The sequence below is a fragment of the Mus pahari genome, chromosome 1, assembly GCF_900095145.1.
Source record: "Mus pahari chromosome 1, PAHARI_EIJ_v1.1, whole genome shotgun sequence".
Lineage (NCBI taxonomy): Eukaryota > Metazoa > Chordata > Mammalia > Rodentia > Muridae > Mus > Mus pahari.
In genome coordinates this window covers 112,354,674-112,359,679 of record NC_034590.1, presented here as the reverse complement: position 1 = coordinate 112,359,679, position 5,006 = coordinate 112,354,674, and the positions used below count along the sequence as shown (strand labels likewise).

General features: G+C 43.5%; 1 long non-coding RNA gene across 1 annotated transcript in view; it reads left to right on the top strand.

Annotated features, from left to right (window-relative positions):
• LOC115063647 overlaps positions 1-5,006 on the top strand; it is a 20,717-nt gene that overhangs the window by 4,342 nt on the left and 11,369 nt on the right. The window contains exon 2 of the long non-coding RNA XR_003843533.1: positions 4,328-4,489. This is a non-coding gene — a long non-coding RNA (uncharacterized LOC115063647). The remainder of the gene's footprint in view (positions 1-4,327; positions 4,490-5,006) is intronic.

The window sequence follows — 5,006 nt, the reverse complement described above, 5'->3', positions numbered from 1 at the left end:
TGTGTGTGTGTGTGTGTGTGTGTGTGTGTGTGTAGGTCAGAGGACAGCTAGATTCTCTGCTTCCACCATGTGGGTGCTAGGGATTGACCTTAAGGTTATCAAGCTTGGTGGCAAGCTCCTTTACCCACTGAACTATCTTGCAAGACCTGATCCTAAATTCACAGGGAAAGGCAAAGGACTAAGGATAGCCAAAACAATTTTGAAAAAGAACAAAGATGGAGGGTTTATACTTCTTGATTCACACTACAAAGCTAGAGTAGTCAGGAGAGTATTATTCTAAAGTCTAGTATGGTAAAATATGGCTGTACTCCCAGCATGGAAAGGGTGAAGGCAGGAGAGTTGGGAGTTCAAAGCCAGCCTTGACTATATGAGACATTGTCTCCAAAAAGGGAGAGAGAGACAGAGAAATAGCATAAGGATAGTTATTTTAGTCTGCTTTCTACTGCTGTGATAAATACCAGAACCAAAAGCAATTTGGGGTGTGTTTTGTTTAGGGTTACTATTGCTGTGATGAAACCCTATGACCGAAGCAACTTAGGGAGGAAGGTGTTTATTTGACTTATACTTTCATATAACTGTTAATCACCAAATGGGGTTAGGACAGGAATCAAAACAGGGCAGGAGCCTGGAGGCCCTGCTGATGCAGAGGCCATGGAGGGTGCTGTTCACTGGCTTGCTCCTCATAGCTTGCTCAGCCTGCCTTCTTATAGAAACCCAGGGCTGGCATCACCCACAGTTGGCTGGGCCCTCTCCCATCAGTCACTAATTAAGAAAATGCCTCGTAGGCTTGCCTGTCTTATGGAAACCTAATCTTATGGAGGTATTTTCTTTTCTTTAATCCTTTTCTTTTTTGGAGGCATTTTTAAAATTGAGGTTCCCCTCTCTCAGATGACTTTAGCTTATGTCAGATGACATAAAAATGTCCAGCACACAGAGGAAAGAGTTTATTTGGCTTATGCATGCCAGACATTGTCCATCATTGTGGAAAGCCAAGGCAGGAACTGAAGCAGAGGCCATGGAGGGATGCTGCTTACTGACTTGCTCCTCATAGCTCCCTTAATTTGCTATTTTATACAGCCCAGGACCACTCACTCAGGGGTGGCACCAACCACTATCTGAGCCCTCCCATATCCATAATTAATAACGAAAATGCTCCAAAGACTTGCCTACAGGACAATAGGTTCCCTCTTCCCGGGTGACTCTACCTTGTGTCAGGTTGACAAAAAGCAAAACTACCAACAACAAACAAAACAAAAAACTAACCAACACAATAACAATGGAGATCAATGGAATAAATAGAATTGAAGTTCTAGAAATAGATCTTTGATTTTAAATGAGAGGACAAGACAGTTCAATGGGGGAAAGAATGATCTTTTTAAATATGGTTCTAGTATTGCTATTCTTGTACACAGAAAAACAAAGACAAATCTATCCAGTGTCATACCTGCCAACATTATGATGAAAATGAGACCTAGGGGATAGAGCCATGACTCAATGATTAAGAGCACTGGCTACTCTTCAAGGGGACCTGGATTCAGTTCCCAGCACTCACATGGCAGCTCACAACCACCTGTAACTCCAGTTCCAGGGGATCTGAAGCCCTCATATGGCTTCCATTGGCACTGGGAACACATGTGGTGTGCAGACATGCATGCAGACAAAACACCTATATACAAAAAATAGTAAAAAATTAATTAGGAGCCAGGCGAGGTGGTGCACGCCTTTAATCCTAGCACTAGGGAGGCAGAGGCAGGCAGATTTCTGAGTTTGAGGCCAGCCTGATCTACCAAGTGAGTTCTAGGATAGCCAGGGCTATACAAAGAAACCCTGTCTTGAAAAACCAAAATAAAATAAAATAAAATAAAAATAAAAAAATAATTAGGTAAAAATAAATCTTAAAGAATGAGTCCTAGATCTGAAGGTAAGAGCTAAACTTTAGATGGCCATGGTGACACATACTTTCAATCCAGCACTTGGGAGGCAGAGGCAGGCGGATCTCTTGAGTTTGAAGCCAGCATTGTCTACAGAGCAAGTTTCAGGACATCCAAGATGAAATTTTTATGAAACGAAGGAAGGAAGGAAGAAGGAAGGAAGGAAGGAAGGAAGGAAGGAAGGAAGGAAGGAAGGAAGGAAGGAAGAAAAGAAGAATGGAAGGAAGGAAGGATGGAAGGAAGGATGGAAGGAAGGAAGGATGGAAGGAAGGAAGGACGGATGCATTGGTGACCTTGTCTTAAATAGCCATTTCCTATCTATGATATCAAGCACACAAGTGCAAAAGAAAGTGCATGGACTTGGACCCAAGCTGCATAAAAGAAGAGAGGGAGATGACTGAGTGCCAGCACTCATCTGTGTGCTGACTGTGATGTGACCCGCTGCCTCACCTCCCTGCTGCCTTGCCTTCTCTGCAGGAGCCTCAACCAGGAGCCAAAACAGCTTCCTGAAGTTAGTTTTGACAACAATTTTGTCCAGATGAGAAAACTAACTCAATATTTGTACTAAAACAGGAAGTCCCAACATTGTATTGGCAGGAGATTGGCTCTGATTTTTTGAGAAAAGGGGAATTGAAAGCCATATTTGCAAACATATGCTATCAGAACGCAGCCAAGCACCAGCCCAAAGGATGCCCCTTAATGGGCTGCCTGGGAAGAATGAGTATCCCTTCCCCTCTCTTTGGTTATCAGTCTCTTGAGACAATGGACCCCAAGAAATTAGATTTTCCCCAGAAATATGCCGGGAGAAGAAAAGGTGGGCATGCTGGAACAACTGGGAGAGGATTTTGTCCCCTGAAGAAAGATTTACAACTTGTCAAAGGACACTGTAGGAAAGATTTGGGAGCTGAAATAACAGTGGGCCAAGGAGCCATACTTTGATCAGAGCTGCACAGTTAGGCATACCTGACCTCTCGACCTTAAGCTCATGTCAGCGCCTAGAAGATGGACTTGGGGCAGAGGATTGCTGGATCCCACTATCCTTCTTCCCAATGTAGCCATGGTGGATAAATCACCCCCTTTCTGTTTATTAATTTGTCTCTTTTTGAAAAGGTGTATTTCCATTTCATTTATGTATAAATGTGTCTGTGTACGTGTATGCTTTCTGTCTGTCTGTCTCTGTGCTTCTCTCTCTCTCTCTCTCTCTCTCTCTCTCTCTCTCTCTCTCTCTCTCTCTCTCTCTCTCTCTCTCTCTCTCTCTCTCTCTCTCTCTCGTGTGGATGTGGGGTGCCTATAGAGACCCGTAAGGGGTGTAGAAGCCTCTGGAGTTGGAATTGCAAGTTGTTGTGAGCTGTCTGACACGGGTCCTCTACAAAAGCAGCGGTTCTTTTAACCACTGAGCCATATCTCTTGCCCCTTAACTTGGCATTTTTAACTAGTTTAAGGATGAGCAGCCAAATCTGGCTTGTTGGGACCCAGGCAGTGACTCTAAATCCAGTAATAATCTCTAGGCATGCAAGTACCCAGATACCCAAAGTGTTTCACTTCTCTACTTGAACAGTAAATAGAGACCAAAATATGAGCTGAATTTGCAGTGACTACGGTTCCCACGCTCTGTGTAATTCTGTATGTGTGTGATAGGAAGACGATGCTATACTTTCAGGAAAATACTCATTTCTAAAAGACACCTGTGACAACAAATATCCATCTTTGCACTGTCACGAGAGGAAAGTCTTTATCATCATAAAACTTCTAAATTCCCCCAAAGGAAATCTGATTTTGTCTTGAGGGGGTTTGATAATCAAGACATTTGCTTCAAGGATTTACCCATATGTTGTAACGTGTGTATGTACAACCAAGAGCAATGAAAACACATCCATACAAGAACGGATCCACATACTTTTTGTATGTGCATTTGTTATCATAGCCAAGAAGTAGAACCAGGGCTGGGGAGATGGCCCAGCAGTACAGAGGGCTTGCTTCTCAATCACGGGGACCTGTGTGTGGGTCCTTATAGTGTCCTGTAGTTCCAGCTCAGAGGGATTTAATGCCCTCTTCTGGCCTTGACAGGCACTGCATGCAGATGATGCACATACATGCAGGCAAAGCATCCATACACTTTGTAACTTTGGCTGTTAACTTGACTGTTTCTGGAATTGACTACAACTCAAGCAGCTGAGTATTCCTTGGAGGGATTTACTTGATTGCTTCAGTTAGGAGGGGAGACCTAACTCTGGGCTATACCTCCTGGTGGCAGGCCATATAAAAGAACACGGAAGAAGGAAACTTGCTTCCTCCCCTGTCCCCCCAATTTTCCCTCACTCTTACTGGCTTGTTCATCTGTTTTGTTGGTGAGTAATTCCTTTGCCGATGTTAGGACCTACTTTTTTTTCCCCCAGGATTTCAACATAGACCAAAGACCAGCATCTCTTCAGGATTCCTCTAGGACTCCAGCACTAGATGGTCCTGCTGAGACACCCAGTCTCATGGACTGAACAACTACCAGATGCTTGGCCTTTCCACTGGGAGACTGCTATTGTTGGAATAATAGGCCACAGCCCGTAAGTCATTCTAATACTCTTTTAATATATTTGATATATATTCATTTTATCAGTTCTGTTCCTTTAGATAACCCAAGGCACACATAAAAGCAAAATAATATATTTTTAAGTACAAAAACCAAAGATGCCCATCAAGTGACAAATGTGTCTACATGACATTGTCCAGACCACAGAGTGTAATGCAGCCATTGAAATGAAGGAAGCCATGATACATGGTATAACTCAGACAGGTCTTGAAAATGCTGAGTCAGGTATTGTGACAGATGCATGTAACCTGGAAGACAGAGACAGGAGGATCTCCATAGGTTCCATGCCAACCAGGCCTATAAAGTAAGACCCTGTCTCAAACAAAGACAAAACAAAACCCTTAAATGTTTTGTTGATGAAAAACGCTGGGGGCTGGTGAGATGGCTCAGTGGGTAAGAGCACCTGACTGCTCTTCTGAAGGTCCTGAGTTCAAATCCCAGCAACCACATGGTGGCTCACAACCATCCGTAACAAGATCTGACTCCCTCTT